The sequence below is a fragment of the Ahaetulla prasina genome, chromosome 3 (assembly GCF_028640845.1).
Source record: "Ahaetulla prasina isolate Xishuangbanna chromosome 3, ASM2864084v1, whole genome shotgun sequence".
NCBI lineage: Eukaryota > Metazoa > Chordata > Lepidosauria > Squamata > Colubridae > Ahaetulla > Ahaetulla prasina.
In genome coordinates this window covers 92,518,788-92,531,575 of record NC_080541.1, presented here as the reverse complement: position 1 = coordinate 92,531,575, position 12,788 = coordinate 92,518,788, and the positions used below count along the sequence as shown (strand labels likewise).

At 37.8% G+C, this 12,788-nt stretch overlaps 1 protein-coding gene across 3 annotated transcripts in view; it reads right to left on the bottom strand.

Annotated features, from left to right (window-relative positions):
- The window catches only part of LOC131195678 (cadherin-10), a 168,048-nt gene extending 155,650 nt beyond the window's left edge, over window positions 1-12,398 (bottom strand). For all 3 annotated transcript variants that reach the window (XM_058177778.1, XM_058177777.1, XM_058177779.1), the window contains exon 1: window positions 12,143-12,398. The gene's annotated coding sequence lies outside the window, so the exon portion shown is untranslated. The remainder of the gene's footprint in view (window positions 1-12,142) is intronic.
- Window positions 12,399-12,788: the final 390 nt, after the last annotated feature.

Sequence of the window (12,788 nt, the reverse complement as noted above, 5' to 3'; positions counted from 1 at the left end):
AAGATATCTGTTTGTATCCTTTAGAGCTTTAAAGTTATTGATTTAAAATAATGTATGGTTAAAACTTGATCACGGATGACTAAGGTTAAAGCATCAGGCTAGAAACTGATGTTTGTATATGACAACACAACCAAAGTTGCATAAAGATTCTTCAAATCAATGTTGGAAATGTAATCATTATCATTGTCATCATTATCACATTGAGTGTGGAAAAATTCAGAAATTTTGGGATATATTTTTTTAAAAATTAATATTGAGAAAAAGACAAAATTCTTTTTATTAGGACCTATGGATAGCCAATTAGATGAGACTCATGGAAGACTGACTTCTATGTAAGGTCATAGAAGCAATATTATTATACTGTAGAATATAATAAGCAAAGGACAAATACCAACATTTTCACAATGGAGGAATAGATTGTGAAAATGCAGAATTGGCAGAAATGGCAAAACTGATCTGTTTGGTCAGGGACAAAATAACAAACATTTTTTTTTTTTTTTACAAAAAGCCAGAAATTTTTTATGGACTTTTTCCAGAAAAACAAAACAAAACAATGATTTATATATCTGATTATTTAAAAAGTGTTCCTCCCTCCCTCCCTTCACTTTCTGCAACTTTCTTTTTTATTCCTCATATATTTTTCTTTACATTTCTTGTCCTTCACTTGTGTAAACATTTTCAGGGGGAAAAAAATCTTTTAAAAAAGGCATCACTGGGAAACAGAGAATTTTAATCCCACCTTAGGCGCAAAGCCAGCTGGGTGACCTTGGACTAAATCACTGTCTCTCTCAGCCCTAGAAAGGCGGCAGTGGCAAACCACTTCCAAAAATGTTGCCAGGAAAACTCAGTGAGTTGTCCAGGCAGTAAACAGGAGTCAACATTAACTGAAAGGGTCAAAAAAGAAAAAGAAAGAAAAAGAAAGAAAGAAACCCCATTCGACAGCAGCATTCCAAATGAAGCCTTGCTTGTTCTTGGGCTACAAATAGAGAAGCTGTAGATCTTTTCATACCTCTTAAATGCTCTTTTTCAAATGAATGGATGAATAAGCAAGCTGTTCTTTGTGGTGGTCTCTGGTCTCTGGAAGAGTATCCCTGCAGACACAATTGTAACTTCCACCCTGACAGATTTTCAGATTTATGTATTCTCCCAAGTTTTGGAGTAGGGTGAATTTGCACACCCTGTTGGTTGCAGGGTTTTTTTTTCTTTTTTGCTATTATTTTAAAGTATAAAGCTGATCAGAGTTGCTTTGAACTAGGCCAGTCTTTAAATTTAACAAGCAATGCAACCATTCATCTCAGTTATTATAACAAATGATTAAAAGATATGTAACAAATGATGAAAAGACAAAGCTTTTCCAGTTCAATACTTGATTCTACTAAATGATTGCACAAAACTATTCCTCAGTTTCTGAACTATGTTTTGGGAATAATGATGTTGCAAAATTGCCATGTACACAGGGATGTGTATTTCTATCCTCCTCCTTCTCCTTCTCCTTCTCCTTCTCCCAAGACATGGGATCAATGAACCACACCGGAATGGATGTTCTCCCCTTGGTAGACCAGCAAAATGGGGGGAAAGTACAATAAGTTATATCAACAGCTGGAGGAAATAAGAATGTTCTGCTTCTGTTCCTAGATTCATTTGAAGAAATGGAACCTCTGCACTTTTTTATAAAATAATTGAGTCTACGGTCTGCCTTTTTTTGGGGAGGGTGGGGTTTCCTCAAATACCTCATATCTGAGAAGGAAGTTATGTGGCTCTGAAAAAAGAATCAACCCCATCTAATGATTGACTGATTCAAAGAAATGTGAGATAGGACATCTGAATAGCCTCATTAATTTTATTATTTTTACTAATTTAGGGTTGTCAAACCTAAAAAAAAAAATTCTTCCTAATCCTGAAAGTGTGTGAACTCTGTGCAAAGCAAATGCAAGTTAAATTACTGACTGGAGTTTTGGTAGGGTCACCTAATCAAGGTTAGCTTCATGATTCTTAGATTTCATGTCTGTCATTTATTAGCTTTAGCTGCACAGTCCTCTGCATTTGTTCAATAGGATTACTACAATTAATAGGACTACTAGAATTATTAGGACTACTACTAGTTAAGAAAATGGGCACAGCAATGTAATTTAATAGCAGATTAAGCATTTTTATGTTGGGTTCTCTTGTTTAACCCATCCATTTATCCTGAACCCAACTGTAAGAAAATAGAATAATGCATTGATTCAGCAATAGATTGTTATGGTTTGATTGGAAGACAATATTCCCTCCATTATCACATCTTTCCTCCCTTTATACTCCCACATTCACTGCTAGTGCATGTAAATCTATCCTGATCTGTAAATACTAACACCTTTTATTTCAAATAAAAGAACACCATATTCATGGTATAGAGGCAGACTTTCCTTGACTCTAATTTGTGCATCATTTTTTGGGAAAAATAAACATTTCAGGCATAAATATCTTGTAATCTGAATGTGTACTTCACTGGAGATTTTTTTAAAAAGTCTAATGAAGGGTGAAGGGATTGGATTAGTTACTTGAGAGATAGGCGGGATATAATTTTAATAAATAAATAAACTGGGATACCCAATAAGTAAACCCAATTGAGCCTCTGGTGGCTCAACGGACTAAGTCTGTCTGTTATTAACACAGCTGCTTGCAATTACTGCAAGTTCAAGTCCCACCAGGCCCAAGGTTGACTCAGCCTTCCATCCTTTATAAGGTAGGTAAAATGAGGACCCAGATTGTTGGGGGCAATTAAGTTGACTTTGTATATAATATACAAATGGATGAAGACTATTGCTTAACACATTGTAAGCCACCCTGAGTCTTCGGAGAAGGGCGGGATATAAATTCAAATTAAAAACAAAACAAAACAAAACATTGAGCTATGTGCTAGTAGGAATGCATGAGCCTTTTCTTAGACAATCAGTTCTTTTGGATAGCAGATGGAGATAGATATTTTAAATAAAAGAATAATGTGAACCTTGAGCCAGTGATACCACCATATGTTTCCCAAAATAATGTTGATATGTTTCCCATATTGGAATCCACATACTGTCCAGTTTGTCAAGATTCCATCTCGCTAGTTTAATTACATTAGAAAGGAATATTACCACTGATTTCTCAATAGCTAAGCTGCCATGAATCAAGTACAACATGTAATTTGTCACAAGGTGGTCAGGGAAGCAGAAAAGAGTTCAACATTAGCTCTGTGTAATCACAATATTTGCAGAAAAGGGTACTTGGCTAATCTCTTTAGTTTTAATCAGTCTGTTTTACTGCATTATGGGCTACATATGTCAGAATATCATATACTTTTATGAGAATACTCATGTATTTTTAACAACAACAATAGTGGTGATGGCGATGGTGCTAATGATGGTGGCAAGGAGGAGGAGGAGGAGGAAGAGGAGAAGGAGGACGAGGAGGAGGAAGAGGAGGAGGTCAAATCAATGCAGGCCAATCTGTTACCTACAGAACTCCTGTTCTTGAATAGTATGAAGTCCAATCAATCAATAAATATATCTTTTTCTCACTTCAGCTTTGCTCTGTAGATTTTGCAAGAAATTTTCACCTTGATTTGAAGGACAAAAATTTTAGTTTCCTGTATCCCTGCCATGCAAGTACATTTTATAAAACTACACTACTAGTTTGCAGCAGGTAGGTCTTACTCATACTTAATGTTGGCTAAATGATAGTATCTAATTATGAAAAAAAGGCATTTTATCAATTTCTTTTCCTATAGATTGTCAGAAATTCAGTTATATATATTTATAATTATATATATATATATATATATATATATATATATATATATATATATATATATATATATTTATAATTATATATATAATTATACTTTGGGTTGTAACTATTCACACTTTCAGTTAACCTGCAGACAATCATATACATTATTCTTATTTAAAATACTATGAGGACAAAATAATTCCTTCTCTCTGTTTACACATATCTGCATATATAGGCAAACACACACACACACCACAGATTACATTTATGCTTGATTACATCTATCTGTCTGTTTGTCTATCTCTCTTTCCATCCCTCCATCCACACAAAGTTATCCTTTTATCTTTTATCTAAACATGTGCTTTGGTTCTCAACTGTTCTTATAACAGTTACAAATACTACTATGCTGCATTAAAGTCATACAATTTTGAGCAAGGATATCAAATTACTATTTCAATTCATATGCAACCCCACCCCTCATCAATTGCAGAAAAATAAAGGAAGCAACAATGCTTACTTTGGAAAAGGGTTTTCTTTTCTTTCTTTATTTTACAGTAATGGCATCTGTTGCTGGCAGAAAGAAAAGCCCTCCATATGTGGTGCTAAAAAAAAAAAACTTTGAAAAATCGTAAGGTTTGATTTTATGTTGACTGAAATTACTGGGGCTCAGAAAAAAATTGCACACCACTAACATGGTTTAGTTGAGACACTGCTACTTTAATCATTTCTGTGATAAAACAGCAAGTTAAGCAGAATTTCAAAAGATCCTTCCAGGACATTTACACTGCAGCACAAAATTTGTTTTATGAACCCAATATCCGGAAATCTACTGCACAGACAATTCTGTCAGGAGTATCAGGCAAATACCAATTTTAAACAGATATAAGAAATGCTTGTATATTATAAATTAAAATTCCTATGGCTCTATTTCATGTCTGTTAGCAAAGATGTCCATAGAGTATGGTTAAAAAAGTCAAGACAGTAGCCATAATGGAGCAACTGAAGCTCTACCATGAGTAAAAAAAAACAAAAAAACAGGTGGAGCTTTCATTGCAACATCATGGCTGCCATCTTGACTTTTCTCACTATAACTTTCAGAAAACCCTGCCTGTTAAATAATAATAATAATAATAATAATAATAATAATAATAATAATAATAATAATAATAATAATAATAATAATAAAAAAAATAAACTGGTTACTAGTGCAGACAGCCATGGAGAAGGCCTTAAAAGGACTATTCAGAAGTTGTTACAGGAATAACAAGGACAGAAGACTTCCTCAAACCCTGGAAAAGTGATAGTCTTCCTCCTTGACTCACCAGGATATAAGAGGGAGGGAAGGTGAAATAGAAGCAGATTTGCAAGATTCAGTTGCTATAACCTATCTCAGAGTACTGTTATTGTCTTCCTATGCAGTCAGTTTCTGGATCTCAAGGCAGAATACTTTGTAAGGCTGACAATTATAGATAAAATTATGGAGGAAACCCCCCAAAAATATCAAAGTTAAGATTGGTAGAGTGCTGTTTCCTTTGTGACCTCTCTCTCCCAAACAATGTTTGTATCTGAATGTTATTAGAGTATATCCGTGATGGTGAATCTATGGCACGTGTGCCAGACATAGCACGCAGTGCCCTCTCTGATGGCACACGAGTCGTCACCCCAGTTTGGCTCCGCCGCATATGCATGCGTGCCTCCTGCTGGTCAGCTGGTGTTTGGGTTTCTGCCGTGCATGCGTGGTGGTGGAGCTCATGCAGGGGGGTTATGTGCGCATGCATGGGGTCTGTGCAGGTCGCACGTGCATGGCACGTGCGGGGGTGTATGCACATATACGGGGGCATGCATGTACAGGGAGTGCGCACATTGCATTTTGGGAGTTTGATGCAAGTGCACACTTGCGCCTACACACGCTTTGGGCACTTCGACCGAAAAAAGTTAGCCATCATTGGACTATATCGTAAAAGAACTGAAATACAACTTCACACCAACTTTACAAGAAATTATTTATTATAACATTAATAGTAATCCATTATTCAGATTGTAGCCATGATGGTCCAATATTAAAGACCTGTCTGCATTAAAAAAAACCACCTTCTTTCTACATAGTGAAAGACTAAGAGAATGAGTTGATACCAACTCTAAAGTGTTTCTGTTTTGTATTGGCTTTAATAATGGGGAATATTTTACATACTAATCTGCAATGGAATAATTTACAATGTACTACCCACTATCAACTGCAAAAGAAATGTGTACATTCAGCTTTAGGGAACATTACTTGCAAATACCATCAAATAAAACTGTTGAAATCAGTCCTATACATCAAATAAGGATTATGAAAATCTTAACCTTTCAAAAAGCCTATAAAAGCACTTTTGTCCATACTTCCCTGAAGATTTTACTCCACTAGTCATTGTGACTATAGGTGACAATGCTCATCTCTGTTTGAAGGCCATTGAGCCAGCACTGTCTGAAGAAATGTCTATGGTCATGTGACCAGCATGATGTCATTGAGTGCTGTTAGCTTCCCCACCTAAGTGGAATCTATTTATCTACTTGCATTTGCAGAAGCTGGAGCAAGGATGGGAACTCATCCCATCACGTGGAGCTCGGATCTCGAACCTGGGCTGCTGGCTTTTCAGCCAACAAGCCTAGCATCTTAACCTACCTATGTAGTACATCTATTCTATTAATAATAGCTTCCAGGCATTCTAAATAGTTTTACAATTATCTTAAAAGTTGAATGACATTTGTACACCTACAGGTCTATCTGCAAGCCTATTCTACAAGTATATTTTTGCTTGCAGTGCTAACCTTCATGGATCAGCAAATGTAATAAATAATAAGCATCACAAGATTATTTTAGATAAGGAATAATTCACTACAGGACAAAATAAAAGGGGAAAGAGGGTATAATTGCTTCCTCCTCCCAATCTGATGTTCTCCAGATGTACTAGATCACAAGTTTCAGAATCTTCATCCTGTATAGACATCTTACAACTTGCAATAAAGCACACCTAGAGGGTACAAGATTACAAAAGCATGCCTGCACAGTAGTCTCACGTTTTCAGAGAACTCAGCAATCTTTATAGATAATAAAGCTGTGTGGAAAAATAAGATAAAATTTAAAAAATCACCATTGCAATCCATTCTAAAACGTACATGCTTATATAGCACAATTTATAAGATTCCCTTGCTGACAGATTGTTACTTAAACCACACTTCAAAGTAGCCTTATCTTAGGAAGGGGAGAAGTTCTGCATATTCTGATCCAGTCATGCAAGAGAGAAATGAGAGAGGAGGGAGGGATGGTGGGAGGAGTAGAAAGAGAATATATGTAAGGCAATCTAATTAAGTTTGCAATCCAATCACAGTTGAACGTCTCATTTTTTTTCCCAATAAAAATGTAAGTCGCCTCCAACTTTATGCCCCAAATTCTTAGCCAAAGTAGCTACTAGTTTTTATCATTGTCATCAATTAAAGTACATCCAAGGTTGGGCTGCATAATAAGAATTAGTTAGAATGTTAATAAGTTTTGATGAAAGGCCTGAAATTAGAAACCGGTAGTTTCACAAACCCAAATTCACCCCTAGCCAAATGGTTAATAATTAAGAAAAAGGGGAGTGAGCAGAGGAAAACAAATTAAAATAATATAAAAATACCATTTGTGAGATGAAAAAAAAGTGAGTTTTTTTATTTCATCTTTTTATTTTGTGAATAAGACCACAACTTAATTACTGGATAACAATCTATCCATTGTAGCCTAAGTTTTAGAGTGGAAACAGTTTAAACTTCCTGGTTAAAACAGCAAGTAATAAGCTACATACAAGAATCTTGTTTATGTTTTGCTATAATGTTTCCATACCAAAAAAAATATGGAATCATGGCAGGATTCTCAATATGTTTTACAGATCAACAAGGAGCTTTGTAGCTTACTGGATCATGTAAGGTGCTTTATTGGAGCTTTGTTTGAAGACTACTGAGAAACTGCAGTAGATATAAAATATAGCTTCCAAATTGCCAGTGGCTAGTCCAGGTTTGGCAGTATATGCCCAATCTGTAAGAGCAGAATTGGTTAACAGTAGGTTTCTGGATACAGTTTAAAGTGCTGGTTATTATCTATAAAGTCTCTTCGCTGTTCAACTGTTCAGTTTTCATAGGATTGCTTTCTCCGAATAAAGTATTCTTACACTATGAGATCAAGGGTGGGTTTCCCTTACCTTTGCTACTGGTTTGCTCGTGCGCACACCACTTCTGCTCATGTGCAGAAGCTTCTGCACATGCACAGATCATATTTGATGATGTCTGGGTGGGTGGGTGGAGCCTCCTGCCACCGCTGCTACTGGTTCGCCCGAACTGGGGCGAACCAGTAGCAACCCACCACTGTATGAAATGGTTTATTCCCCATATAGTCAGGGACAGTGTTTCTTAACTAGTGGTCTGTTTACCCCTACGGGGCCATGATGTCATCATGAGGGGGCTTGAAAAATGTTATGATTTACATATTGAGTTAAGTCTTGGGAGTCCATAGCCATGGTCTGTGACCACAAAAGGTATTTAAAGGGGTTCCGTGGAGAGGAAAAGGTTGAGAACCACTGGTCTGGGGGATGGCAGCTCAGAGAGAAGATTTAATCTTTGGCACTCCAAGTCTTTGGAAGTCTCTTACTCTTTAAGAAAAGATGGCTCTTCCATAGTGATCTTTCAAAACAAGGGAAGGAATTTGTCCTTGTTGAGCCTTTGGTAAGTTGACAAAATGGCAGCTGCTATGTTGGTCCCTGGAGTTTGTCAGTTCTGTGTTTCTGGCTATTAAATGACCTTATGATCTATAATTTTACGATGATTTTAGAGTTTGAGAATTTATTGATATTTTATTGTTGGGAGCTGTCCAAAGTCTGGTGAAGCAGGAGGCATATGAATAATGCAAATTCGGTATATAAATAATAATATATATATATATATATCAGCAGCAGGAAAATAGCCTCAATGTATTTATTTTTACAAGTTGAATCAAGTATTTCCTTGAGACAGAATACAAACGTGGCTACAATTCTGGAGTAGAAGCATGAAGGCATGAATCATTTGTACCTAGCATACTTATGCTTCCATGGAATTTGTGGAATTAAAAGTTATATCCCCATAATTCCAGATGCTATCATAATGCATTTTATTTGTTTGTAGATGTACAGTATATTCCACCTCGATTCCAGGAGGTCAAGGTGGCATACAGAGCACTCCTGAAATCTTATGAGTCTGGTTGACCTGAAATAATGATGGATTCAAAGCCATGTAGTGACTTCCCATAACAAGGAGAGGACACTGTATCCAGGTTCTCACAATCCTAGTCTAAAAGCAATACACCATATCTTTTTTAAGCTGCATGAAAAGTTTTCAAACCAACTTAAAAATCACTGACAGTCTTTTACTAGATTGTTCTCTTGCTCAAAATCTAGTCCTTCAGCAGTGAGAATACAATATTAATTAGCATCATTGCATCTATTACATAAAGAGATTCCAGTTCAGCTCTATTAAAAAATATAATTTACATATTTTCTCTGAATCAGTCAGTCTTTTCCCTCTTGCTTTATTTGTTCCATTCCTGCCTGCCTTCCCCTGTGCCCAGTTGGAGATAAATACAGCACTATGATGCAGAGCAGTGAGGACTGTGGTGCAGTTTAATGAGGAAACTGGATATATCATATAAAATACTTCAGCTACTGATCATTAATCATTTTTTTAAGAAAAGAGGTCAGTACTTAATATGAACATAAAGCACACTTCTTACACCTCTTTTGTGTGACTTGTTCAGTGTTTTTCCTCACACTTATCTGACCCTGTGTGCAACTGCTGCAGCCTAGTGGCATTACAGAGCATGAACAATTATTATGATTTGCATTATTAACATTATAAAAATACAAAGAAAATAAATCACCTCAGCAAAAAATAAATAAATCAGATAGCAAAGAAGAGTAAGGCTTCATTGTTACTTTCGTCCTTTGGGATATCTTGCTAAAATCAGGAAATGGCTTCCTAAGTACCAGAAAAGGTTATCATTTTTAAATTAACCTTTTCTGTCTTCTGTACTTCAGTTGATTTTTTAAAAAATGAAGCAATTGTCTTTCTTTCTTTCTTTTTTAACCAGCCAGGTTCAGTACCAGGGTTTTTTGAATTAACTTTAACATCAAATTTCTCTGACTGATAATAAAAGAGCAATATGTCCTCTGTGTATCTGGAGACTATTGGTCTTTCAGTTTTATCTCCTTTTCTTAGTAATAATATAATCTGCTCTCAGCACCTGATTCTATTTAAAGGAATGCATTATGGCATTGGGAAAAATTCTGCATACCTTTACAGCACTAAAGGACACTACAGAATAAACATAACACACTGTACTCTCCAAGTATACCTGCATACAACATTTGACTGTTCCCACAAAATCTAAAAATCTCCCTCACTGAAACTCATCCACAACCCAAATATGTCAACATAAACTAGAGTCAGAAGTAACCAAATGAAATGAGCGCAACACAAACTAGAGGATCTATATTTTTTTCTACAATTCTCACACCCCACATAGACAAATCACATCTTATTTGCAAATGTAGAAGAACAAAGCACACAACACAATTTGATTTGACATCATTGAGCCCAAATCTAATAGATTTAACTCCATAGTTTTAAAGGCTAGGTTGAAATTCAAAACCAGTTTCTTTCTCAGGACTGAACTTTCACATTAGAAACACCCACCTTCAATCAAGTGTGCACAAAGAGATCAGTTTCATTGATCAAAATAGGTTTGAGATGAAAGGCTTAGCTTCAATAATTTGATTTATGTTCTGAATCACATTGTTCATCCCTACCCACCAAATGATGCTGCCATTTTTTTAAGCCAGTGAGAGGGGTTTTTTTTCCCCCCAAGCAAATGGAACTTGTCCTTGTCTGTTTCTTTAAATATTCTCTGCCCTCATCCTACTCCCCCTCCCACCTTTCTCTCCCCCCCCCCCATTTTTTTAGCGGGGGAGCAGAGGGGTGATGAATATTAGCATAAAAACCTGAAATGCAGACAACAGTAACCTAAGCTCAACAAAGTTTTCACAGCAGATAATTTTAGAAAAAGGCACAACAAATAGCAAGTCAAAATTTGACGAGATGATTACGTAAATATGGAACCATCTACTTTATAAAAGCAAATGCATTCGTCTCTCATCTTTTTTTAACCATCCAGAGTAAAATGATGTACCTCAAAGCATTTCAAAACTAATGAGCTGCAGTTTTGAAAACAGACCCCCTCCATTTTTTCCTGGGGTTTTTGTTAGTCAGGAACGATGCGAAAGGGGCTCCATTGGGGTGGAAGATGCAAACCGGGATGACAGGTCAGGTACTACTGTTTGTTAGTAACCACACATGCTGTCAGTTGGTGGCCTCCTGGATGCCCAGAGCTCTATTTAGCTCAGATAGCTACAGCTGGCATTATAATGCACAATCATTTGCTGTAAATTTTGGAGCACGGCACAGAGCAGCTGACAAAGCGACCGACAGTGACTTGCTAGGAGCACAGAGGGGGACTTGCACCATGCTGCATTAATTTAACACCACATCAAATATGGATTTTATTGCAGCAGGGACAGTGAAGGCAGACACAACTTGCTTTCTCTCTTTTCTGTGGTTTGTTAAGTCTCTGATCGCAACATGGGATGGGTGCCTTCTCAACCTTTGGCTGTGCACCTCTTGGCAAATACAGACCAATAAGTTTAAGTTTCTGTGGTTCAGACACTCCTGAAGCATTTTGAAACATAATTTACTCCAAATATATTGGGGGGGGGAGAGAAGGGGGAGGGAGAGACATTTACCATAGCCTCAGAACTGAAAATCCCTACGGGCAATCATCTATAAAGGATGAGGTGAGTTCCAACACGTATGTTTGCCATTCATGCTAAGCCCATGAGAAGGACCATGGGGAGGTGAACGATGAAGCTTTACAAATGTTGCCTTGGAATTTCTCATCCTCCACCTTTCCCACAACAACGAAAGACGTTACTGGGTATTTGTTTGTTTGTTTGTTTGTTTTGTTTTGTTTTTTTAGTTAGTTAGGTAGTCTTGAACGGAGAGGTAGGGGATTCATATACGCTGCCCAGCAGTTCTTTCGACCAAGCTTCGCAAATTGCCCGTTTGAAGCAGCTCAGCTTAAGAGAATACAAGGCGAGAGGCTCGCGCAACTTCGGCTTTGAAAGGTTCTTTTTATAAGAGCGAGCGAGCGAGCGAAAGTTATGTTCTTTTTATACCCTGTGGTTTGATATAATAGAAAACGGCACACGAGGATGGGGGACCCCCCCCCAAAAAAAACACAACTCCTATGCCCTTTCCACTACAAAGCCAAAGGCAAGAGAGTCCTTACCTTTTGTGGTGAATCAAGTCGTGTCCTACCCAAGGCGGCAACCCCCGAAGTCCCGGACTAATCTTCCTCTTTATTCCCTGCTTATTTTGCCCTCTTCCACCCTGAGTCGACTCGACACGAATTCAGGCGTCTTCTGCGAGCATCACTTAACTCTGGACAGCAGGGAAAGCGGCGGGGATGGGAAGCGGGGAAGAGGAGGAGGAGGAGGAGAAGGAGTGGAGGGGGGGCACATTCGCTGGCTAGCTGGCTGACTCGTTCGCTCGCTCGCTGGTTCTGACTGGCTTTCATTCAGGGAGCCTGATTAAAAGAAGAAAAAGAAAGAAGAAGGGGGGGGGGGCTGTAAAAAGGCACCACTCAGGAGAAGAGGAGGAGGAGGAGGAGCGGGAGAGATCAAGAGACAGAGAGAGGGGAAGGTTCTGCTGAGAGAGCCGCAGCCCTTGCTATGGGAAGGTTACAGAAACTAGGAGAGGAGCAGGCTTTCCCAGGGATTTGCAAGTGAATGTGTGGGAGGGATACAAAGAAAGCGGGTGGCGGGGCGGCGTGGGGGGGGGCGCTTTGCCTGGAAGATTCGCTCCTCCTGCTCCTGACAGAAAGGGTCCCTGTGCTTCAAGTCCAAGGTAATAATCAGCCCCGTCCGCTCTGCTCG